This window comes from Coptis chinensis, chromosome 7 (genome assembly GCF_015680905.1).
Source record: "Coptis chinensis isolate HL-2020 chromosome 7, ASM1568090v1, whole genome shotgun sequence".
Lineage (NCBI taxonomy): Eukaryota > Viridiplantae > Streptophyta > Magnoliopsida > Ranunculales > Ranunculaceae > Coptis > Coptis chinensis.
Window position 1 is genome coordinate 83741868 of NC_141462.1, and position 27287 is coordinate 83769154.

Genomic DNA, 27287 nt, shown 5'->3' on the forward strand with positions numbered 1-27287 from the left:
TTATATCATAATCTTAGATTTTGAACTGCATAATCATAATCATAGGTTTTTAATTTCTTTAATTTTTTCGATTTTGAATTACAATTCTTAATTTCTTCAATTGCACAATTGTTAAAACCGCGTGAGTGATTTGATACAGCACCAAACCTGAAACCAAATATTGGTCGATTTGGTGTTTGGTTTGGTGTTTTTTTTTGTGTTTTCATCAATATGTAGTTCTCCTAAAATTGAAAAAACACTAAATTCTTGATTGAGAATTTGATGTTTGATGCTAGGTTGATATCACTCCTAAAGATGCTCTTATAGGTGTATCATTGTTTTCTTCGGTGATCGAGATCACCCTTCCATCACTTGATTGTTGGATCACTTCATCAATATGCATTCCACATTGAGTCAAATCAATTGTAATAGTAAAAAAAATTAACAAATACTTCATCTTGACGTCATGAGTTTTGACACCTGTCTTCACTAGCAAAGACCCACAGTGGCTATTCTGTCATTTTTCCGCATCTCAATGGCAATACATTCACTAAAATCGAACTGGATTCAATTTGGCAACCGTTGTTCTTCTCTCAAAGTCACATGCGAAAAGTTATTACTACTATAAGATTAAGTACTGAAACTACTCTTCTCTTCTCTGTAAACACAGAAAACCATGCCTTCTTCTTCTTCATCTTATCTCATCCTCCTTCCTTTTTTTCTTCTTCCTCATTTCTCCATCTTCATCTTCACCCACCCCATTACACTATCTCTAAGCCACTTGATCAATTCCCCATTTTCAGATCCATTCCAAAACTCACTCACTTAACAGCTGCATCTCTTACAAGAGCCAAACACTTAAAAATCCACAGACCACTAACATTTCCACAACCCCCTTTCTCCACATAGTTATGGTGCTTACTCAGTTTCACTAAGTTTTGGTACACCCCCTCAAACAATTCCTCTTATATTCGACACTGGTAGTGAATTAGTCTGGGTTCCATGTACCCATCGTTACATTTGCAGAAACTGTACTTCTTCCACTAACACTCAAATCCCAACATTTATTCCAAAGCTCTCCTCTTCTACTAAAATCATTGGATGTAAAAATCCAAAATGTAGTTGGATTCACACCACCAATGTCGTCGAATCAAGGTGTAAAGATTGTGAACCCAATTCAACAATTTGTTCACAGATTTGCCCACCTTATATAATCATATATGGTTCAGCATCAACAGGTGGAATTCTTTTGTCAGAGACGCTCGATTTGGTGTCGAGGAAGGTACCAAACTTCGCGGTCGGGTGCTCGCTTTTCGCCTCGCATTCGCCTGCTGGAATCGCTGGGTTTGGTCGCGGTTCGGCTTCGTTACCGAGTCAACTGGGTCTGAGTAAATTCTCTTACTGCTTACTTTCCCACCGATTTGACGATTCGACTCAGAGTAGCTCGTTGGTTTTAGATGGTGAGTTGAATAACGGCGATTCGAAAACTAACGGCGTTAGTTACACTCCATTTGTTAAAAACCCGGTGACTGGTAGACCTGCTTTCTCGGTTTATTACTATGTTGGTTTGAGGAAAATTACTGTTGGTGATAAAACAGTTAAGATTCCATACAGTAAATTATCGCAAAGAGCTGATGGTAACGGTGGTGCTATAGTGGACTCTGGTTCTACATTCACTTTCATGGAAGGACACGTGTTTGAACCTGTTGCAGCTGAGTTAGAAAAACAAACGGCGCATTATAAAAGACTTACTGACGTGGAAAACGTTACTGGGTTACGACCTTGTTATGATATATCGGGTGGGAAACCTGTTTCGTTTCCGAAACTTGTTTTTCATTTTAAAGGAGGGGCAGATATGGAATTACCTGTTACTAATTATTTTTCATTAGTTGGTGATGGTATTGCTTGCATGACTATAATTACTGATGGAGTTGTCGGTGGAGGTGGAGGATTATCTGGTGGACCAGCTGTGATTTTGGGGAATTTTCAAATGCAGAATTTCTATGTGGAGTATGATTTGGAGAATAAGAGATTTGGGTTTCGGCAACAAACTTGCAAGTAGTTAACAGCATTTCGAATTTCATTTAATAATTTCGAACGTAAATAATGTATCTGTTGCTATTTACATATTGTTGTTTAAAAGAACTGTTGTAGTCTTTTAACTCCTTATGAGTTTTTTTTCCAATTATTTCATCAAAAAAGAGTAAAACAATTTCGGTTATCATTGCCTTGGATGTGTATTTGGTAATGTCTCGTTTTGGAGCTCTCTCCACTTCAATTCCCATGTTTTTGAATTTTACTTTTACTTTTCCGTGGAGTAACGGTATATTGTGTGGGCAGTTGGGCACCACATGTGAGCATGTGACTGTAACCTAAAGGAAAAATATAAGGGAGAATTTTGAAAACATGAATGCTTTCAACTCGAAACGAAGACTCCAACTCCAGGAAACTGATTTCACACATCCACAGACTTAATCTCCCACTTACTGAAAGCTAGCATGCATCGACACTAGAAAGACTGCGTTTGTATCTTATAAATGCGGTATAACTGTATGACACTCTTTTGTTTTAAAACACGTATCACGAACAAACGAAAACTACTTTATGGAAACCATATGGCGTTCTCTGCGTCAAGATACGCAAAAATAAATGTGTTACTGATTGCTCAATCGAAAAACAAAATTGACAGATGTCATTTCGCGACCAATCATTTAGCACGCTTTCGCAATCTGGTGGATACTTGAAGGCTTGAATAAATAGGCACACCAAAGCTAGTTCAATTGTATCCCTTTTGTAGTGGCACTTTCATAGACTCATAGTTACGTATTTTGTAGGTTACATTGGTAACATTCTGTCTTGTAGTCGTGGTTTTCCTGCAATCAGGGATTTGCTGATGATTTGTTAAGATGAATTTCAAATTTATCGACATTTTTTTCCGAATAATTATCATATTGCGACAGTGGAACTAACTACAGATAGACATAAAGTTTATAAGTTTATTACCTTTCATCATTTTACAATGATTTCTTGAGGACTTGATGTTTAAAGTTTAACGCCCATGATTAAGTATTTTGAAATATGACTGTCCAAAGTGCTTGCTACTTTGCTAGGCTAGCTAGTCCACCTGGTGGTGAACTGGTGATTAGGACCTTTCACCTAAGCCTAATTTTTTGTTTAGTTTTATGGGATTGGATATAACCGTTTTATAAAATCTCGGCATATATCGCCGCTTTGTTGACCTATAATTTCAACAAATCAGCGTCTTTTACAAGTTGCCACATGCCCACATCCTTGTCCTCAAAACTGGTTACCGGTGATCATCAAACTTATAAATGAGGCTCGTCCATGTCTTGAGTCTTCAATTCATCATGAATAGCCGCTAACTAAATTAGATTTCAAAACTCAAACGTTACAACCACACACACCAAAATGACCACGAAATATTCGAAAAAATTCCTTCACCAATGCTTTTCTAGTTGTTTAGTCTCTCACAGACTAATGTGAAACCTAGCCTTTTCGAAGTAACGGCGTCAAAGAGGTGAGTCATCAACTTGTTTCTAGTAATGCTGCTTGAACAAGTCATAACCAAACCTTAATGTCTGCATTGGAATATTCCAAAGGGTTTAATTACCTACACTTTATCCGTTCGACATATGTCACTACTAAGTGCTCTTCATTTTGTGCCGGGTTCCACGTCTCCCTAGAAAGGCTAGAATCGTTAGATGATGATGTTCATGATGTTTGTCTCTTACATATATGTTACCTGATTTAAACACATGAGGCTCCCTGATCCCATTCTCAACAAATTGAAAGCTGATGGCATTTCGCGACCCACTCCCATTCAATTCGGCCGGAAGGGACATGATTGGGATTTCATCCACGGGTTCCACCAAGGCCCTGGTTTTTGTCCTTGCAGGAAGAGGTTTCCTTGCCTATCAAACCCGGCGAAGGCCCTTTTGGTTTGATTTTATGCCCCTTTAGAGAACTTGGAGCAGTTTCTCTCCACTTTAATGAAGAGGGACAGTTATGGCTACCGCTGATGGCGTTGCTTTGCATCAGTTTTTATACTCAGAATTGTTGCAGAAAACTAGAAACAGAATAACAAACTTCTAACAAACTATTCTTCTAGATGGTCAACAATAGTCCATAGGATAATAGGAGAGACAGTCAGATGTTGTCAACCCCTGGTAGGTTGAAGAAATGGTGCACCTCCGCAACTGCTCCTTCTTGACCTTGGACGAAGCAGACCGACTGCTTGACTTGCCTTTTGAGGATGACGTTTGAAAAGTCTGTGGCCAGAGGCAAACCCTTCTGTTTGTCTGCAACGATGCCGGCTAGGGGTTCAGAGTTTTGCACGGACTGCCTTGGTCAGACCTGTCACTGTTAGCGTGGGATGAGCTGGATGTCAAGCAAAAAGTTGAATACGTGAAGCAAAATGAAAAACTTGCTTCCCTCCCTAGGTGCCTGGAGAAACTATCACTGCTGTTTTGATCTTCTGCGAGAACAGGGCTGATGTGGACCGTGTCCATCCATATCTTCTACCGGAAGGGCACAACATGGAGGCATAGAAAGGGCCATCTCGTCATTCAAATCAGGGGAAAGTGATGTCCCTGGTATCAACTATCAATTTCGACATGCCTCCGGAAATTGAGAACTATGTCCACAGAATTGGACGAACTGGAATGCGTGGAAAGAGTGGAATTGCAACTACTTTTGTAAATGGGATCCAGAGCGAGTATACACTTCTGAACCTTAAGCAACTTCTTCGAGAAGCCAAGCAGAGCACCCCTCCTGGGCTTTTGGAACTGAGGGCCTGTTTGATAACATTGTTTTCCCTCTTGCAAATGTTATTTTTCCGCTTAAAAGGTCTTTGCATTGGGAATCCCTCCTGACAATTTCCCACTTAAAAGTTATTTGTATTGGGAATCTCTCCTGACAAATTTTGTTGACATTTGCCAAATTTTCTCTCACCCGTGTCTTATTTTTTTGATTACTGCATTTCCAATTCAAATAACTAAGAGCATTTGCAATTCAGGTGATAGTTTTCCCCCCCCTCTATCACCGCCACCTCCTCACTTTTCATCCCCTTTTTTACCAACCTGGTGATAAACAAGATGAAACTATGCAATACAAAGGTGATAAAAAACATCTCGGACGGGATGTTAGATTCCGTCTGGAGTTTTTTTATACGAGACGGAATGTAACATCCCGTCTCATGGCTCAATACCAACAGACGCGAACAGGCTCCATTTTCACTTCCTTTCCAGCCAAAATTCCGATTTTGAAGCCTCCATTAACAACCTTTTCATACAAAATTCCATTGATAATGACTTCTCAACCCCCCAATCCATCCCCACCAACCTCACCACATGAAGAGCATTCCCGATGGTTTGAAAAGGTTAAAATTTTCAAAAAAAAAGGGACAAAAAGGATCGTCGTCGAGAACGGGTAATGTGGGCGAGGAGGACGAAATTGAACTTGGGTTCAATTTTCCACCGCGTTGTGAAATCGAGGAACACCCACCATTAGCAAGTATATCGGTCCGACACGTAGCAAATCGAGTGGCGGAGTCTCAAGTAAGTTTTTGATTTTTTTTTTTTATGTTAATTATTATTATTTATGTTAGTTTATATCAAGTTTGTTGTTGTGTAATTAGTTTGAATTTGTCGCATTGTTTTAAAAAAAAATATTTGTAATTATATCGTATTGCGTGCGTGTTTGTTGAATGTAGGAAGTACACTTATGGAAAGTGCGTTGTGCACTTTCAAATGTTAATGGTCGTGGTGGCGTTGTATGAAATAAAAAGCGGATCCTAATTTTGTCACGATTACCGACATTATATCCGCCACACCATTTGGGGAGCTTTTGAATTCTAATTTGGGACAAAATGATCGGCGTTGTTGTTTGGGATAGTTGAGCGGTGGTGGCAAACTACCCACACATTCCATTTCCCATAGGGTGAGCTTGGGATTACCCCTCTTGATTTCACAATGCTCACGGGTATCCCAATTGGTTATGGAGATGCCGCCTTTTGATGAAACTTTAGAGGTTTTACTACGGCGATGAGTTTCTTTGAAGGTTTTGATTTGGTTGAAGATGATGAGCAAGACGAGTTTTGAGATTATCGGTGAAAGCGGTTTAAGGGAGGAGCTATAAATATGAGTTGGTTTACTTGAGATATTTGAATAGACTCAAGGAGAAGCCAAAGACTATCATATTGGTAAGGAGTCGATCCACAGTATGTAATGTGCCTTCCTCTTCTACTTTGTTGGTGCGGTATTATTTGGATATCTTTGATAGTTATTTACGTATCGGTGGATGGCCATTGTCTCGGGCGTTAGAGGGATGTGGGATTATGGTCGGGTCAATCCATCTTGGCATACCTTTACCACCGGCTAGACCTCATGAGTTGAGACGAAAAGCCGCTAAAGGCAATTTGTCGGCTTTGTTTGGATTATACCCGTAAGTCTTATTTATTAAGTTATTGTTTCATTTCATTTATTTATCTAATTATTAATGTTGACATGTTTATATATATATTGATATTGTATTTTATCTATTGATGGCGGTATTGGTGGTATGAACATTTTAGGTGATGCATCCTGTGTTGAAGAGGTTGGAAGAGGATGAGACTCATGACTGATTCCACGTATTCAAGCATGGGGGCTTCATCGTGGGCGAGGGGGTATGGGGACCTATCGCGATAATATTCATAACACTTTCGTCGGCCAGATGGGCTTTTAGGAGCTACCCAAATTGAGTGGCAACCACGGGCGAGTCCTTCATCTTCGGACCCTTATGCGGATATTCCGGATGTTCGAGAACACCGAAACCGTGAACTATCATATATGTGTCATAGAGCAAGGTTTCTTTCTCGGTGAATGATACTTATAGGGTCGATCAACGCATGGTACCTTGGGGACCGGATGTTGGCGGCAAATATCCGGAGAGATTGTTATACCTTACCCACCACCTATAGATATGACAAATTCTCGATATTCTTCCCTTTGTTCTTTCACACTATAGAGCAAACCCAAATGAGTGGCCGACGCGATCGCCTTCGGTTTCACGAGGCGACTATGACTTATATTGGAAGAGGGTTGGTCGAGGTCTCTTGCTAGGTGCATTATACCGGGCACCAATTTTGAAGGGTTATACGGAGCATTGAGGCCCGACATTCATTTCCCGGGAGAGGAGTGGAGTTGCCCACGATCCACCCGGTGTTTCATGATATTCGGATGCATAAAAAGAACTCCACGGATATTTGATGATGATGACCTTTTGCACTGGAGCATGATTACTTCTCGGGGCAAAGATATGAGAATACCTATTCCACCGGTAGATGCCGCAGATGGTAGCAGATTTGTCGATCTGAAAGCAGTTAGCGAGGTTAGTATGATTTGAATTTATTCATGATTTCTTATTATTAGTATTCACTATAACCCCTAACATGCATTTGTTTTGTTAAATAGGATGAAGTAAGGTCGGAGCTCCTTAACTACAGACTCTCTCGGTTATGCCATCGCGTGAGTCTTTCATGGAGTCCTCTCGCCGCAGTTTTGAGTACTTACAAGAAGAGCGTCGAACTTTGCGGCTTCGAGGCGTGTGCAAGAGTTGGAGAATCTTTGGAAGTGGAGTACCTCAAGCTCAACCTCAACCGTAGAGGCGACAACGGCGTAGGGGGAGAGCTCTTCGACCGAGCCTTCGTAGGGGGAGGAGGTCTCGATAGATATTTTTTAGTTTGTAATAACCGTATAGCCATTACTTGTCTTATGGCGTTTGGGATTGTTGTTTGTAATGAATTTTTGATTAGCGGTTTTCTTTGATGAGTATTGGATATGAATATGTCATTAAACAAAGGAGGTTATGTCTAATTTTTTTTAGAAATTATAAGTTAGTTTTTTTACTGAGTTTCTGTGTTAGACTTGGGTGTTGTTCATTATTGTTGTTTGTCTTATTTATTATTTTCAAAGTATATTAGCAGGTTTTGGATATGAATATGTCAATAAAACAAATGAGGTTATGGCCAAAAAAAATTAAAATTTTATAAGTTCGTATGTTTCCAAAAATGGAACATTCGTTTCACTCGTTTCACTCATTTCACATTCGTTTCACTCGTTTCACTCATTTCACTCATTTCACTCATTTCCTGTATTTGTTAAAACAGAAAATTTTGAGTTTGGAATATCACTCATTTTTGCAGGTGGTTTGGTTCTGACAGGTTCTGACAGGAATAGTGTATGGGGATACCGAGACGGAATGTAACATCCCGTCTGGGTATTTTACACCGAGACGGAATGTAACATCCCGTCTGGTTTTTAAGTCCTTCCCACTGCATCTTTTAATATTCCAAACAATGGAATTATTGATGGGGATGGTGGCCCATTGGAATTATTGAGGGTACATTTGGATACAATGTGTTGTCACTTGGAGAGTGAACAAAAATCTAATAAAATGTGTTGTCAATTGGTAAGTGGACCAAAATCGAAGTATCACATGTGACCTTATCATATGTGACCTTACCTTTCATATTTCGTTTTACTCTTCTTTCTTTTAGATCAAACAAACAACACAACCATCTTCTTCCCCACAACCAAGCTAAAAATAGGAAAAATGTCTAGAGAAGAAAGAATTGCATATAACCAAAGGTTATGGGGAGGATCTAGTAGTAATAGTTAGCCTTTACGGTTTCACCGGTCGTTTAGATGTACTACGGTATTACGCGAAGATGACTACATGAAAAAGAGTAAGAGATGAGCATAATGATATGATGATGAAGGCGGAGGAGGAGGAGGAGGTTGCAGTTATTATCCATCATTGGGGCATTAATGACTCAAGCAGCCATTGAAATTGAAGATGTGGATCTGGACAAACGCGGTGGATCTGTGAAGGGCGAGAGAGTACACGTTTAGAGATGGTGGTGATTTCATAAAACAAAAGATAATGAGGGATTACTTCCAACACCTTGTAGGTGGCCTCCTCATAAGTTTAGGCGAAGGTACTGGGATGACAAGAAAAGCTTTTTATGTATATGTTGCATCTTGTTGCATCATTTGACGATTACTTTAAAGACAAAGGTGGATGGATTGGGTTGGCAAGCAATTTACGGGTTACAAAAGGGACTAGCTGCGGTTGCACAATTAGCAACCGGTTGTTCTTCCGATTCAACGGATGAGTATTTACAAATTGGAGATTCCACAAACAAATGTATCTATGAAGTGTTGGTGCAAGGCAATTATCCGCGGCGTTTGAGGAAGAGTACTTGAGACGCGACCAAGTGAAGCGGAACAATCGCTAGGATATTAGTTGAAAATCGCGGCAAGGGGGTTTTCCAGGAATGCTTGGATCAATCGATTGTATGCAGCACCGGGTGTGGAAGAATTGCCCAAGTGGATGGGGAATTTGGAACACATGTAGGGTACAAGAAGGAACCAACTTTGATACTTGAAGCCGTTCTTGACAAACATTGTTGGATCCGGCATTGCTTCTTGACCTACCAGGTTAGCATAATGACATTAATGTGCTTCATCGTTCTCATGTTTTTTGAATCATTAGAGCAAGGTGAGGCTCCTAACATTGCATTTAATGTGAATGGTAATGACTATGATATGGGATATTATCTTGTTGATGGTATTTACCCAAAATGGGGCACATTTGTTCAACCAATTCGTTATCCAAGAAATAAGCATGAAAAGATCTTTACTCAACGTCAAGAAGCTGTAAGAAAGGATGTTGAAAGGACGTTTAGAGTTTTGCACGCACGATGGCATATTGTTAAGGCTTCTGCGCGTTGTCACAGTGTTGTTGTTCTTGGAGACATAATGAAGGCATGCATTATAATGCATAATATGATTGTTGAGAATGAACGTGAAAGTTGAGTTTGGAATTGGAAAGGTCAGAGGAAAAAAACAATACCTGCGCTCTTTCACGAAGATGATGGTTTTCATTTTGTCTATCGGATGATTGAAGCAAGAAATAAGATCGAAAAATGAAGTTACACATACTAATCTTCAAAAGGACTTAGTTGAACATGTTTTTAATTGGGTGGCATTGAAGAAACAAAGAGATCCGGTACCAATTTATGTTCCAAATTGGTCGGATCCAGATGAGGGAGAAGGAGGCGAAAATTAAAATGGAAATGAAAATGTATTTCCTATGTATTTCCTATGTATTTCCTAACGTGAACTATTAAGTTCCAACGTATTTCCTATGTATTTCCTAATGTATTTCCTATGTAGTTCCAACGTATTTAATGAGTTGTGTTTTAATGAACTATATTACAATGTATTTTAATTTTATTGGTAATTGTATTTCTATGAAAATAATTATATTGGACAGAACATACATAGTGCATTAATTAAAAAAAAATAGTTAGATAAAAATACATAGTTCATTAATTAAAAATACAATGAAATTAAAATACATAGTGCATTAATTAAAAAGAGAAAGATGAAATTAAAATACATAGTGCATTAATTAAAATACATAGTGCTTTAATTAAAATAAAATACTAGATAATTAAAATACATAAGCTTAGTTAGAGCTAGAACCACCTCTAGCCCTTCCCCATTCAGCACGTATTTCAGCTTGTTGTTGCTCGATTATAAAAGCGGTATCGAGATGGAGGACACTTGTATCGATCGCTAAAATCTTAGCTTCATATTGCATCTTTTGAAGCCGATTTTTTTCAATTGAACCTGATTTTTTTTTTTGCTTGAATCCGATTTTTTTTTCTCTTGCCATCACAGTTCTTTGACCATATGCAAGTTCCCTTTCCCTAAGTTCTAAGCATTTTTGTGTTTCATTTGCATCCTGTGAAAATGTATCCTCTAAACGTGTAAAGTAACCCTCCAACATACCAATTGATTTTTCTTGGTTCCTTTTGGACTTGGCTTTCTTCGATCCAAGAGGGCGGCTCCATTTCTTTTGGACGCTCTATTTCTTGAGAACCCTCCAATTCAACTCCACCAACACTTGGTGAATTATAAGTTGAATCTTCACCATCATTTTGCGACCTTTTCCCTTTGTGGGGGCGGCTTGACCTTGCCTCAAAAACGTTACTCCACTTTGGATTATCCTTGAGTATAACGTAACAATGATCAAGTGAAAAAGCCGATTTTTCTTGTAGTTGGTACGTCATCCTTGCCTCGGACAACTAAAAAAAAAAAATGGTGGTAATTAGACTAAAATAATCACTAGGACTAAGATAATTAAACTGCAATAATAATTAGACTAAGATAATAATTAGACTAAGACTAAAATGGAAATAATAAATACACTAAGATAATTAGACGAAGACGGAAATAATTAGACTAAGACTAAGATAATCAATAAATTACAAATTGACAACGTTGTAATTACCCGGCTTTGTATTGTTGTACCACTTGCATGTCGAGCCTCTACCGCATTCACAATTGCAACAAATTTGTTCATCATTTTTGAAATATATTTCCACCTACCGCTAATTGAATCGGGAGACCTATCCGACCCACGTGCTTGATTGAACTCGTTTGTTACACGATTCCAAAATCCTTTTGCATTTTGGAAAACACCAACAATAGAGTCTTCACTAATTTTTATCCAAGCAAGACATAGAGCTTGATCATCGGACATGCTAAAGTGAGCTCTCGCTTTTGCTTGAGTGCTACCACTTGCTTGAGATGCTTGAGTTGATGCCATTTGATATTTGGTTTTTTTAAGAACTGATTTTAAAGAAGAAGAAATATGATATATGATTGTTGGAAGTGTGAGTTGAAATGAAACAAATGTTGTATATATACCAAAGTTTTTTATTTTGACCGTTTTTTGACCGTTCTGACTTTTTGACCGTTGGTACACTAGCCATTAGGACTTCGGACGGGATGTTAGATTCCGTCTGGTGAGTTTTGTAATCCAGACGGAATCCAACATCCCATCCGAAGTTAACAAGTCAATGATAAACTCGGTGGAAGGTTTCACCTTGTTTTGAACTCGGGAAAACTATCACCGAGTTTATCACCCAGCATTGCACAGCACTTTTGGAGGAAAGTAGGTGATAGTTATCACTTCCCCCCCTCTATCACCTGCATTGCAAATGCTCTAAAGAGAAAATTGAGAGTTTTCACTTTTAAATACTAAAAAATTCTTGCCCAATACAAAAGTAACAAAATCGGTGATTTGTAACTAAGTCATAGCGAGTGTAGCACTTGCTATTGAGATTTTCACTGTGTTGTGAGCTTTGGACGGAATGTTTTATTCCGTCTCGTGTGTTTTTTTATATTTTTTCGGACAGAATGTTTCATTCCGTCTCGGATGTTTTTTCGATTTTTTTTTTTTTTTTTTTTTTTTTTTTTAATTTTTTTCCAGTGGTCGTTTTTTCAATTTTTTTTATTTTATTTTTTACATTTAGACAGAATCAAACATTCCTTCCGAAATTTAAAATCACCTTTTGCATTGGGCAATATTTTCTTGTTTTTCACTACAAAAGTAACAAAGAAGAGAAATGAAGAGAAATAATCCAAAGTGGAGGTGAAAAAAAAATTATTTGCATTGGGAATGCTCTTAGAGTGGGAAAAACTTATCCATCTCTCCCTTGAATAAATTTTGCCAGAGAAAAAATCTCTTATTTTTCCACTTCGTCAAATATTTGCCACTAGTATTTGCCTAATTAAGTGAAATTTTTTATCAAACATGCCCTGAGTTATCTAGTGGAGGCTGTGAGTGGTATTGGGTATGCCTATTGTGGTGGTCTCGGCCATCGGATCCCTCTATGCCCTAAGCAGCAAAAGAATCTTACTGCGGTTGCTTGCTCAAGAAGGGACTTTTTCGGGTCGGGTGGTTATAAGGTGGAGATCTGAGTGTGCAATTTCTGTTTTAACTTGAAATATACGGTGCCGGCTGAATGGGAATTGGTTGATTGGTTGGGAGGTCTTGCTAACTGTATTACTAGATCAGAAGACAAAAAGAAAAAGTGATTCTGCCTATCCTAGTTACTGGTGCAGAGTTGTACATGTTTTTTTTATATCAATACGTATATTCAAATCTTATCAAGCAAAACAAAAAAACTGGTGTAGAGTTTCAGGAATCAGGATGTCAGTTTTTATTTTATAGTTTTTATTTTTTACATCTGGCGCGTCGCATTCTGCTTTCAATGGTTGCTTGCTTTCAAACGTAGATATATAGCATTTATGAACTCCTTCGTTAGTTGTTAATAAGTTTGAAATACGACTACGCAGTTTTCAGTCCCCAGTGCTAGCTGCTAGCTAGTCCACCTGGTGGTGAACTGGTGATTAGGATCTTTAGTTGCCAGTTGCCACATGCCCCACATGCTTGTCCTCAAAATTGATTGATCATCCAACCAAAATAGCAAACCGTATTAATATATAATATAGACTAGATTTTGACCCGGATATACGGATATACGTCCAGATCTATTAAATATTTTGTGTGTTGAAAAGACTTTATAAAATATCTTACACAAATTTTCAAGTCAAAATATATTTTTATTGAAAATAAACCGAAATATGTTAATGAAGCGATGATTATGATCGTAAGTCTTTTAAACCAAGGGATTAAATTGAGATAAAGATATTCACTTTATGGTTTAGGATATTAATCAGAATTTTAAATGGAATTATCTTAAACTTCGATTTAAAACAGATATAATAGTTTTATTAGATTTATGGTGATTTAGCGGCAAATTTTCGAATCAGAATATATTTTTATTGAAAATAAACCGAAATACGTTAATGAGCAGCAATTATAGTGCATAAGTACTTGGAAACCAAGAGATCAAATTGAGATAGCCTCTTCATTTTGTGGTTTAGGATAATAATCCGTAATTTTCAAATGGAAATATATTAAACTCGATTTAGCTTGTATAATAATTTTATCAGATTTATAGTGATTTAGCGGTAAATCATCACCGCTCAGCTTACGTACTAATGTGTACAAATTACTAATACAGATTGATTGTTTTCATATCCAGCCTCAAAGAATATATTACTCCCACTTAAAAAGATTTATCACATGAACGTGTCCTACGAACGGGTGCCGGTATATTAAATTATTTTAAAAAATATTAGCAACTATTAATATATATGAGATATGAAAATTATATTAATTACTCATTTAATTTTTTTGCACCACTCTCTATAAAAAGGAAGCATCAAACCTTAATAAAATTTATCGACTTCTTTTTATTGTTAGGTTTAACAATAGAAGTTTGATTGAAGTTTTGTAAAAATGCCCAATGTGGCGAAGATAATATTGAAGCTACTTGAATAGCAAGACATTCCCAATCACAATAAAAGAATTATGATAAACACTATTTAAAATGCAAAACTATATTTGTCGAGACATTTATTCCCCCTACATATAATACAAATATGTTTTAGGGTTATTAGTTCAATGCATTTGCATCAAGTATATGATTTTCCATTAATTATTTTTTGAGGTTAGTTTAATATAGTACGTTGCATCCAGTTTCCAAATTCTCATTAATTATTCTTTGAGGTTAGTTCAATATAGTTACATCAAGTTTTCGATTTTCCGTTAATTATTATTTGAGGTTAGTTCAGTGAAATTGTACTCACTTTATGATTTCCCGTTAGTTATTCATTAAGGTTAATTCAGTACAGTTGCATCCAATTTTCGATGTTTCGTTAATTAGTATTTGAGATTAGTTCATTACATTTGCATCCAGGTTCCAATCTCCCGTTAATTATTTTTTGAGGTTAGTTCAATACATCTGCATCCAGTTTCTGATTTCCCGTTAATTGTTTTTCTAGGTTAGTTCGATAGTTTACAATTTCTATATAGTTTGCATACATGTAAGAGTCTGTTTTTATAAACTCACTTTTCGTTTTGGGTTCCTAACTACTCGTAATTACTTATATGAGAAGGCTAAAAAAGCAGACATTTATGCTTTGAGGCCAGTGCGATGTATTTACATTCGACTTCTGATTTCCAGTTAACTATTTTTTGAGGTTATTTCAATGTATTTGCATCCAATTTCTGATTTCTCGTTAGTTAATCTCTGATTTTAGTTTAATGCAGTTGCATCCAATTTTTTGTTTTCCGTTAGTTATTCTTTGAGGTTAATTCAATGTAGTTGCATCCAATTTTCGATTTTATGTTAATTGTTATTTGAGATTAGTTCAATGCATTTGCATCAAGTTTTCGATTTCTCGTTAATTATTTTTTTAGATTAGTTTAATGCAGTTACATCAAATTTAGAATTTCCAGTTAATTATTAATTTAGGTTAGTTCAGTGCAGTTTCACCTTAAAAACTATTAAAAAAAAATGAACCCACCTTTGATAAAACCCTTCAACTTTATTTTGTTGTTTAATAATAGAAGTTTGATTGAAGTTTTGTGACATTGCCTAATAAGGTGAATGTCACACCCCAAATTTCCAGAAAATAAAAATAGGGAATTATCCAAGATATAATTATCTCAATCGTCACCTTATTCCATATTCTGAAAACCCAGGATAAAACGAAACCCTAATAACCCTTACTAAACACGATATAGAAAAATGAGATCAAATTAAAACCAAAAGAACAACTCTTAATATACGAATTCAAGAATTACCAAACAACTCTATTACATCTGTTTCAAATCAAGATTTTATACTTCATAAAACTTATACCAGTAAGACTCCAAGAGCGAATCCAAATCAAGCGTCTTCATCCAATGCATTCTACCATCTATGTTTCCAATAACACACCCACGTTGCAAAAGAAAGCAAACATGGATCAGCAAATTGAATTTGCTGGTATGAGTAAACCAACAACATAAAAACATTTCCATACTTTAATTAGCCAAACAAACACTTTATATGTACCCATAACTTAACCATTCTCAGCTTGGAAGACAGGTAGTTCCGTCATTTCAATCGGCATAGTTTCTTCCCAAGCAAGACATCCATTCTATTAACTCATTATAATAAATTAGTAATTGAATTAAATCTTACCGATATCCACTTCTGTATAAGGGTAGGACAACGTCCCTGCACAAAATATCATTAAGTCCTACCCTCCTGCAAAACAAAGTTAGGTTTTCCTAACCTAAACATTTAATTCATACATCTACTTCTCTCACAATAACCATGAGAATATACAATCTGACATAATATATCATCAATATTAACATTCATGTCACCCCACCGTATCAATTATATCACGTTAACAACATTTACATTCCTTCGTAAGAAATCATAGGTATCATATCATAATACACAACCAATCATATCCAATAACTCGCTCATACATAAAGCCAATATTTTTCTTTAAAACCACTTGTCTACTTATGAGAACGAGAAGAATCACAACCAGGGAGTACATTCATCCCTCATGAGTATCAACTCACACAAACCACATAAATAATATTTCTCATAAGAAATCATATACATCATAATATATAAATATTCATATGCAATAACTCCATCACACGTAAAATCAATATTTTTTTTTTGCTTATTAATTATCTCGTTGACTCATTTATTAAAAGACACAGCCTAACCTTTAGTTCCCACTCCACGATTTGCACTACACACATTTACCAAATCACACATATCTGTGTGCCTCACTCACACCGAGTACTACTATAAGACATATGTCCCAAGCGGGGATATCACCTCCAGGAAACATATTTTCATCTTGTAAACTCGTAACTTGTGAGTCACAACCATCTCTGGGCTTTCCATACACATAATCACAAATTCTCTTTTGGGCATAACAAAATATCAGGTTATTCATGGCACATTTAATGAATATCTTGGGTCATTCCCGCCACATTCAAGGAATACCCATCATAATACTAACAGGTCATTCATGGCACATTCAATGAATACCTTAGGTCATTCCTACCACATTCAAGGAATTCAGACCTACATTCCCGTACACTCAAGGAATACAACCCACCCGTAAAGCAAATGCCCATTCGCCTTAGTTCCTCTTTAAGGTGGCTTTTCACATGACATCATTACTCATAAACATTTATTTTCATCAAAGAGGCGTGGAGAGATCTAAAGATGTGGGCTTACACAAAATTTTCACGAGACACTTTTTACACCGGATTTTTAACACTCAAGAGTTATCATTTATTATAATATTTTTATTATAAAATAAACATCGTCTCAAGCAATAGAATCATTAATAAAGATTTTAAACATAATAACCAATCAACTCACCTCATTATCCATTATATAAATCATAGATATCCCGATTCTCAATTATGATTAACACGTTAATTAAATGTCTCGTGAATACTTTTTAAACCACCACAAACATATACACAATTAAGTATTAACATTGTACATATATAATTATCACCATAACTAATATATAACAATATAGTATAGTGGCTGCACTTTTGCTCAAAGCTGCCTACGTATCCAAATCTTTCAAGATTGGAATCAAGCCTTCGTAGTTCTTATCAGCCACATAGTCAAAATCAAAGTCCATCGAAGCCAAATATATCTTATTGCATAATACCACGCCAAATCTTTGTTAGATAATGACAAACATGTTTATACAAGTTTCGACATATCCTATTATTGGATTTGTCCACAAAGTTTAATATGTCAAAAGTCTGAAAAGTCAACATTCAAAAAGTCAGCAGTCAATAGTCAAAGCTAATAGTCAAAGTCGACGGTCAACATATCATTTTCATGGTCAACAGACTCATGGTCAGCCATGGTTCATAGTTAAGGTCATGGCAACATTATTGAATTGTATTTCTTATATTCTTTCCACGTAAAGAAAAGTTTCTTGTTCGTATTTCATTGTTCACTCATTATTAATTTTTATGATATCTAAGTGTTATAGCATCGTATATCATAAAAGACTGAAATATCACATATTAGTTAGTACACATACACACGTATATATATAAAGGTCTTAGCCTAAAACCAAGCACGCTAATAGCCCTAGACCTATTGTCACACCCCGAATTTTGACAGAATTCGAAAAAAATATTATTTGTTCCCGACTCCTCGATCTCCGAGGTGTGACGCACTCTCCACTTCCAAAAACCCATAAACAGTTTTAAATATGCGGAGAATTAAAAACCAATAAAAATTTTAACTTAAACAAAAGTCCTCTTCATTACAAAAATTAACAAATGAAAATACAAATAACTTTATCTCAACTGAAAATCTATATCACCTCAAAGGAAAACAAAGCCTATCTTGAAATGCGACGCTAACGCGTAACCACAAAGCAAAGAACCAATCTTCTTCAACACTAAACCTGTCAAGACTTATCAACTATGTTCATTTAATGAACACACTCGATAAGCAAACATGCAAATCGGGTCAGCATTATAAAAATGCTGGTGTGAGTAGCTCTAAAACACAACATATATATATACATATACACAAACCATACGGCAGTTAGTTCCTCCACCGAGGCGCCTTAACTTTCAACAACTAATACAACATCCTTAAGTATATTAATTAAGGCATGTAGTTCCTCCACTGAGGCGCCTTAACTTCCCACTAACCACACAACAAACCATACGTATAATAAAAAGGCATTTAGTTCCTCCACGAGGCGCCTTAGGTTCTAACTAAACTATAACCAACCAAGCATATATAATCATCTATCTAAAGATATATCATTAACCAACATATTACCGTAATTATATTAATTAAGGTTTTCTTTGTGTGTCCCTAAAATTCACGTCGTATCTATGTCTTACCTAGTTTCCCTGGCTACCACAATCGCTTCCCAACGCCGAACATGTACATCCACATGCCTCCCCTCACATAATGAACCACTCCGTGCGTAACTACCCGGAAATGGGGATGCCGCACACCAGGTAACCCTCACACGAAAGCCATTATGCAAGTACTGCCACTATTCGGCATAAAATATCGCGCGTCTCGTTCTATTTTGCGAACGGAATAATCAAGCCACTATTCAGCTACGCCATAAGGGCCATTCAGATTCACTGAAACGCCAGAAGGGCCAATCACATTACTTACGCCCGAAGGCTATTCAGATTCACTAAAACGCCAGAAGGGCCAATCACATCACATACGCCCACACATGGCAAATCACATGAGTTGTGGTAGTCAGGTTCTAGGATTTTCGTTACGTAATTTATTCAGGTGTCATACATCAATGACTCATAAACATTCCAATATATCACGTGTAGGTCAAATACCTTATTGCACTAAGCCACAATATTTAGAAATATCTTAATTATATCTCGTAACCACTTTCATTCTTTCCCGTGCCAATATATTATTGTACTAAGCCACAATCCCGTGGGCAAATATTCACCACTACTATACTACCTTATAGTAGCATCTCACATATAAAATAATGGAGTGCTTATACATTTATTTCTCCAAAACTATTGCATTTAATATATATATCCCAACATATTATATAATGTCACAATATCAACGGAAAATCTTAACTAGATAATGACCACCAAATTTATACAAGCTTCCACAGCATTTTAGCATTTGATTTGTCCATACAATTTACAACATAAAATGTAGCACAATTAAACAGTCCACAGTCCACAATCAAAGCCCAATATATATATGTTTTACACACTACTCACGTCAAATTTTAATTAGATAATGACAAACAACGTTATATAATTTTCGACAATATTTTATTACTATATTTGTCCATATTCTTAAATATGTGAAAAACTGGAAAAAAGTCAACATTCCACAGTCAACGGTCAACGGTCAAAGTCAACGGTCAATAGTCAACGGTCAAAGTCAACAGTCAAATGTCAAAGGTCAAAGATCAAAGTCAACGGTCAAAGGTCAAAGTCAACACATCATTGTCAAAGTCAAACTGTCGTTTCCATGTTCGACAGGTTCCAAAGTCATAGCCATGGTTCATGGCTAAGGGCAAAGGTGCATGGCTCATGGGCTCATGACTAAAGTAACGGTTAAGGTCATGGTTCGGACCCAACTAGCCAAGCCTATGACTCAACCAAAGATTCAAATAATGTTAGCCGAATCCAACATAAAAGCCAAATCCGAAACCGGCCCAACAATAGATTTAGCCCAACTAGAAATATCTAAAGGGAACCGATCCACTTAAAACCAAAATGACCCAGCCCACAAAATAAAAGAAAACCGGCCCATGAATACAAAAATTGGAACTGGCCCCATAAAACAAAACTAATTGAAAAAAAAGGCCCAACCAAAAGGCTTAAAAATCGGACCCAAAGAAAACTAATAGAACTCGGCCCAACCCAACAAAATAGACCGGCCCAAAGAAACCAACCAAGCCCAAGAGAAACCGACCAACAGTGTCATCTTCTTCAGCTCCCACACCAGCAGCTCTCTCTTCTCCACCACCAGCCATCACCGGCCCTCCAAACTAAAGGAAATAGTTCGGTTTGGAACCCTAAGAAAAACCCAACCTCTAGACATAACAAAAATGTGATTCCCCTTACATCCCAAAACCGAGTTCGACTCCATTACTGCCCTACCCAAAGCTTCCACCGATCAGCCACCATCACACTACACGACCCAATCACCCTTCCTCCAACCACAGTTCAATCAATCCACTTCACCCATACCCATTCCAATACACAATCAAAACCCAAACACTAGGCGTTTCTGGTCGCCGCCATTGACGACCTCCAAACTTCTACGAGCTTCAACAACACCAATTCTCCATACACAACAACCCCACTATCAACCTCTTAACCCCTGACATCAACCAACCGATAATACCAAAATAAAAGTTTCAACAGTGTACAGAGACGATTTCTCTGTTCACTGGGATTGCGCCACCATGAACAACCATTAACGAGTTTTGACAGTTCTATAATTCTAACAAGTTTTAACATTAACTAGAAGAATCGTTGCTGAACATAAAATGAGCAGAAAATAAAAATGAACCGAAAACATATAGTAAACGTGGTACTACAAGAAGAAATTAGTCTGCCAGTATAGACAAGAAAAATGAAACTAAACTACTCACCTTAATCCCAAGCTCCACGAATTCATCATAGTCCGAGACGTCACGCTCCAACGCTCGAGCAAACCAGCTTTTATCTCTGCCTCCATTTTTATTATTTTTTTTATTCTCTAAAACCCTATTCTCTAGAACAATGTGATTATATACTTGGGTCTGAAACCCAAGCCCAACACAGACTCGGGCCCAGAAATCAGGCCCACATATCCCAAATCCAATCCAACAGATTTTATATAAATAATTAAATTAATTAATTAATAAATAATTACGTATTTTAAATACGGGCATTACACCTATCCTAATAGACCTAATCCTAGCCAAGTTAATAGTCAAATCTGGTCAACTAGTCAAAGTCAACCCTGGTCAACTAGTCAAGGTTTGACTGGTCAATAGCAGTCAACCAATCCTAAACTCATCCAACCAAAAACCCAAATACTAAGGCCCAAAGTGTTTAGTCTTTCCCAGACCCAATCTAAAATAACTTAAGCCCACAAATTTTATTTCGGCCCAAGCCCAACTTAAACAAAACTTTAGTTCTGGAGCACCGGATCGTGGTCTCCTTCTTCTCCCTCAACAGCTTGCACCACCATCGAAATCAATCACCACCACTCTCACTTGCGTATAAAAATTTATTAGCATGCATAACCAACATAGATTAGTACCAGTCTTTATCAAGGCATAGGGATGTCCATATTGTATGCCAAGTAAACAAAAAAACAACGTTATATATAAATCATGGAACAAGGAGAAATATCTCGAGCATTACCATACATAATAAGTTAAAATTTCCTTCAATAATGTTTTCACATCAGCTATAGCTATACCAAAAATTTACATACTCATAAGAATCAAAGATTCAAATATATATTAGGGGCTTCCAAATCATCAATGCCCTACAGACCACCAACGACAATACAAGCAAACCCATATATACCAGAGTGTAGAGAGATTCCATGTCAGACCACAAATAAAACTATACTCACATGTAATCAATTCCTTAGATCTATACAGACACACTTTTTCTTGGATTTTATAACTGTTTTGTACTTTTGTAGAATCTATGTTATGACAGTCCATTTATGTCAGAGAGCATTTAAACTATAGCCAAAAATAGTGACTCCATGAAGAAGAAATTGAATAAACGATAAAACTTTCAAGTCTGTAAACACATAACTAGAATAAACAATTATTGTCAATCAACTGTATATATAAAGTTTAGTCTACTCACTCGTGATACGCTCCTGTTGCCAGCAAATCCCTAGCAAGAAACCTCCCTTTTCCTCTTTGAGTAAAACTCTCTTCTTCTTCTTTTGTCTCTCTGTCAAAACCTTTCTCTATTCAAACTCATATATTTGTTTTTCCTTCTTTTGAACCCGAAAATAGGGATGGGGTTTATCCTCTTTACCATTTCTCTTTCTAATCTTTATCATTTTTATTTTATTTTATTTATTCTTATTATTAATATTAATCATATATTATAAAAATAATAAATAGAAATAGCCGAGTGTGAGTATTATAGTGAAGTTCATATATATTGAAGCTACTTGAATAGCAAGGAGTTCACAATCATACGGAAAGAGATAAGATAAACACCATTTTAAATGCAAAAATATACTTATCGAGATATTCCCACAACATATAACCCAACTATGTTTTGAGGTTAATACAATGCATTTGCATCCAGTTACTGATTTTCCGTTATTTATATTTTGAAGTTAGTTCAATGCAGTTGAATCCAATTTCCAATTCCCGTTATTTATTTTTTGAGATCAGTTCAATGCAGTTGCATTTAGTTTCTGATTTCTCGTTAATTATACTTTTCGATTAGTTCAATACATTTGCATCCAATTTCCAATTTCATGTTAATTGTTCTGTGAGGTCAGTTCAATGTATTTGGTTCCAGTTTACGATTTCCCGTTAATTGTTCTATGAGATTAATTTAATGTATTTGCATCCAATTTATAGTTTCCGATTTCTCGTTTATTATTTGATAAAGTTGCATTTACATCTAGTTTCTGATTTCCCGTTAATTATTGTTTGAGATTAGTTTAATGAATTTGCATCCAGTTTTCGATTTTCCGTTAATTATTTCTTGAGGTTAGTTCAATGCAATTGCATCTAGTTTATTTTTTGAGATTAGTTTAATGCAGTTGCATCCAGTTTCCGATTTCCTGTTAATTTAATCTTTGAGGGTTAGCTCAATGCATTTGCATCTAGTTTCCGATTTTCCGACAATTTTTTTTTTTTTTTTTTTATGTTAGTTTGATGTATTTGCATCCAAGTTTTGATTTTTTGTTAATTATTCTTTGAGGTTAGTTTAATATAGTTGTATCCATATTCCAATTTTCTATTAATTATTTTTTAAGATTAGTTTAATGTTTGCATTTGCATCCAGTTTTTGATTTTCCGTTAAATATTATTTGAGGTTGGTTCGATGCATTTGCATCCAGTTTTTGGTTCCCCATTAATTGTTTTTTGACGTTAGTTTCATTAAGTATTATATATTTTTTTAAATATTTGTCATTATTGCTTTGCCATTATTTTTTTTTTTTTATTTTCTATTACATATTTTGTGATGTTATTTTTTGTATAATTATTTTTAACTATGTTTTGAGGTCGTGTTAAAGATATATTCGAAATAAGTCGTTGTTTTATCATCTACTATCTATATACTAAAGCAGAGTCCTCCAATGGAGGATTTTCTCTCTCCTATGTGACACTCTAATATGAGAGTTAGCCTTTTCTCTCTTCTATGTGGCACTTTAATATGAAAGATAGTTTTTTCTAATAACCTACAATCCCACGTACATGCAACCAATTTGGAGAGTTTGAGTGTATTTATAATTCTTATATTTGGAGAGTTTGAGTGTACTTCCAATTCTTATATATTTGATCAAATAAAAAAAATTGCTAAAGAATAGGTGATTTGTAAAAAGTAATTTCCTATTATTAATCAAACACTTTTAGTTTTCCAATTTTTATATATTTGATCAAATAAAAAAAAAATGCTAACAAATAGGGGATTTGTAGAGTACTGACTCATTTCGAATATATTCTTAACGCGGCCTAAAAAACACTACATATTTTGTAGTTAATAACTTATTATAGGGTCTAAAATCAGCTTTCAACGGTTCCCCACATTCTCTAAGGATTATGTGAAATATACCGAATTAGAACACTTAAAATGTTATTCGCATGACCTTTTCATATACCTGAAATTTGCGTTTGTTATTTGTTATTAACTTCTTAAGAAGTAGACCAATATACTTCCCGAGTAAGTGCCCAAATACCCATCAAGCACTCTCACATTTTTAACATATACATTTTTCTTTCTTTGATCTCATTTTGATTTTCAAACACATGCAGCCTACAATATGATAATACATGTTGAAAGTCTAAATCTGTAAAAAGAACACCGGCTTATTATGAAGAGGTGCTTTTATTTGCACATTTGATTTATGCTTCTTTGTATGACATTGTTTCTTTAGACAATCTAATGATATATCTAATAATCATCTGAACACACACAACCTCTCACATACATACACTTGAACACTCGATTCAAAAAATGCCAAAGTTAACACGAGATCAAATGTCAAGGTGCAAACTCTCCCAAGTTATTTCTCATTAATGTAGAGAACTGTGTTTCTATTGGTTTAATAACATTATGAAAGGATCGGACGATCACTGATAGTTATATTTGGAAGACAGGTAGATGTAATGCATGGTTATGCATGTGATGCTGTTTTTCTATTCAATATATATAAAGCAATAGAGTACGTTTACATGTGAATCCATAGAGCTTTTTTTATCATAATAAGAGCTGACTATAACAATCTATATTTTGTATTCGGATATCAATGGGAAACACAAATGAAATCAAAAACCAAATTGTATTTGGTATTTGGGACGGTTTCCTTTAGGGCCCAAATTGTAAGCAAAACCTTAAGTATATATACTTAACTAATTTCATTTATAAACAATACATTAGCTTTCTTTGAACTGAATATATACAACCTTCTTACATTTCATTTCAGCTTCTGGAACAAAAATTGGAATTGACTCTTATAACAAATACAAGATACAGTGAGTGAAATCACTTAATTCAGGAGCAATGATTAAATTAACTGATTGAGGCGGCTGTCATTGGTTTCCTAAGTTTTGTTTTTTTTTCCCCCGAGTACAGGAATATGGGATAGTGCTAAAAAAAATTTCAAAATTTGTGCTCATTCTGAGTGCATGAAAATATGATAGTGCTAAAAGATATGGATCAGGATGCTTATAGAATGTCCATATCATGAAGTAAGATCCTGCCAAGTATGTTTCACCTCTCTAACTTCATAAATGAGTGTGGATGCTTATGGAATATCCATATCATCATGGAGTAGGATCTTGCCAAGTTGTATAATGATAAGAGCCCAAAACTGTAGTTTTAACCCCTTAACGATAATACTTTTAGACCAATTATGCAAGTAATAAATAAGAGTTAATGCTGATTACGTGTTTTTATGTATTTCAGGCATTGAAGTCAATTATGTGCAGAAATGTGTCACTTTGGCGAGATAAAGGAGCAAGAGTTGGTTGCTAAGAAGTTTTGTGATTAAAGGCCAAGATTCAAGGAAAAAAAGCCTTTGTAAATCCCGGTCAAGGCTTAAAAGTCAAAAGTCAACGCGGGCAGAAACAACACACAAAAGTCAGCAGAACTTTCGAAGACCGTATCTTTGGGCTCAGACCTCGAATTGGGCCTACCTTATGTCAAAACGACCGGCTTAGAATCAGCTTTCCAATGGTCTAAGCCTTGACCCAATTGGAGGAGTAGAAGTGGACAAAAAGTCTGTAGAAGTCAAATCCAACTGAAAAGGCCTATGTGGACTGAAGAAATTGGATTTTGGGCTTGATTTTTCGACCCGAAATATGGCTCCTCAACCCATGCACAAAAATGTGGATCTGGTCTCCTCTATTTTAACACACAAGACTTAGCTTTTTAGAAGAAAATTAGCTTAGGGTAGAAAGTAGCCATTAGAGCATAGTCTAGTTTAGTTTTCACTCCATTAATTAATTAGTTTTCATTTTCATCTTGTTTCAATTTAGTATTTGAATCAATTTTTATTTATTCATTAGATTAATAAAGTAATTTAATTCTTTATAATCTAGTTTCATTTCTATTTAATCATTATAGTTTCAATTCATAGATTTAGTATTTATCATTGTTAGTTTCAATTAAATCTAGCAATTTTAGACTTATATTTGAATTCAAATAAGCAAAGTTAGAATCTTTATATCATGTCTTGTTTAATTTCATTGGGAAATGATAGCATAATGATTCTAAGCTAAACCTCCATTAGAGGGGGTTGAAGAAACCTTGATTAAGCTTGATTTGTGTTAGCGTAGAGTAGTCATAATTTCCATTCCATTCTATAAACGATTAGTTCACCATGAGAATGGGTTTGATTGTTTCACATGCTAGATGTTAGTTGGTAGAGATTACCATGAATAACTAGGGATTAGGAAGAACCAATTGTATGCGAAAGCAGTTCAATTCGGATTACGACGATTCTTCGTTAGTAAATTAAGTCAAGTTAATGTGGAATCAATCCCCCCTAATTCCTTATCATAGTATCAATTTAGTATTGTCGTAGTTGAATTATCATAGTTAAGTATTTGAGTATAATTTGCATTGTAGTATAAATTCGTAAATCTCTCACTGACTTTGGAGAGACCGATAATCTTAGAAAACGCTAATTCTAAAGAACTAGGAGTGGAACGAATCTTTTACTCCAACTCTATTTTGATAGAATCGAAAGTAGAAATCTTTGATAATTAGACACGAGTTCAGTTTTAGTTTTACTTGCGTTGAATTCTATCATTTATTCGTAGGTAAAACTATTCATTTTACAGATATCATATAATAATATGATGTCCTATACGAGCTACTCTTGGTATTGCATAAGAAAGCTATTATTGAAGTTGCATTGTGATGAGCATTTCAAAGTGATGGAACTATAATTGAACTTGCAATAGCTCAACAACCTTTATTCAATACGCAACAAACTTTGGTTGCAAAGAGAGCCACCTAAACATTTTTTGGCTGTAGGAATTTTAATAATTTTGGAGTAAAATATATCGAAGCTTAAAATTTCTTACGAGTGTTCTACTAATAATGGATGGATGATAATTCTTTAATTGATCCAAAAGAGTGAAGAGTGTTTGTGTGAATTATTGTTATGCTTATTTTTGTGGCACTTTATTGATACCATCAAACTTAACCCTTTTCAACATTAGTGCAATATTGAAAGAACTTTGTGGTATTATTTCTTCATCCGAATTTTGTTTTGTAATGTGCTTGCAGAAACATTGAGAATAGAT

At 35.7% G+C, this 27287-nt stretch overlaps 2 pseudogenes across 2 annotated transcripts; both read left to right on the forward strand.

Annotated features, from left to right (window-relative positions):
* Nucleotides 1–655: 655 nt before the first annotated feature.
* Nucleotides 656–2203, forward strand: LOC147489447 (putative aspartyl protease At4g16563; annotated as a pseudogene). Its single transcript, XR_015201599.1, has one exon. The product of XR_015201599.1 is annotated as a putative aspartyl protease At4g16563 (transcript).
* An 842-nt stretch (nucleotides 2204–3045) lies between these two features.
* LOC147489448 (DEAD-box ATP-dependent RNA helicase 35-like) lies at nucleotides 3046–12899 on the forward strand (annotated as a pseudogene). Its single transcript, XR_015201600.1, has 2 exons — nucleotides 3046–4807; nucleotides 12659–12899. The product of XR_015201600.1 is annotated as a DEAD-box ATP-dependent RNA helicase 35-like (transcript).
* Nucleotides 12900–27287: the final 14388 nt, after the last annotated feature.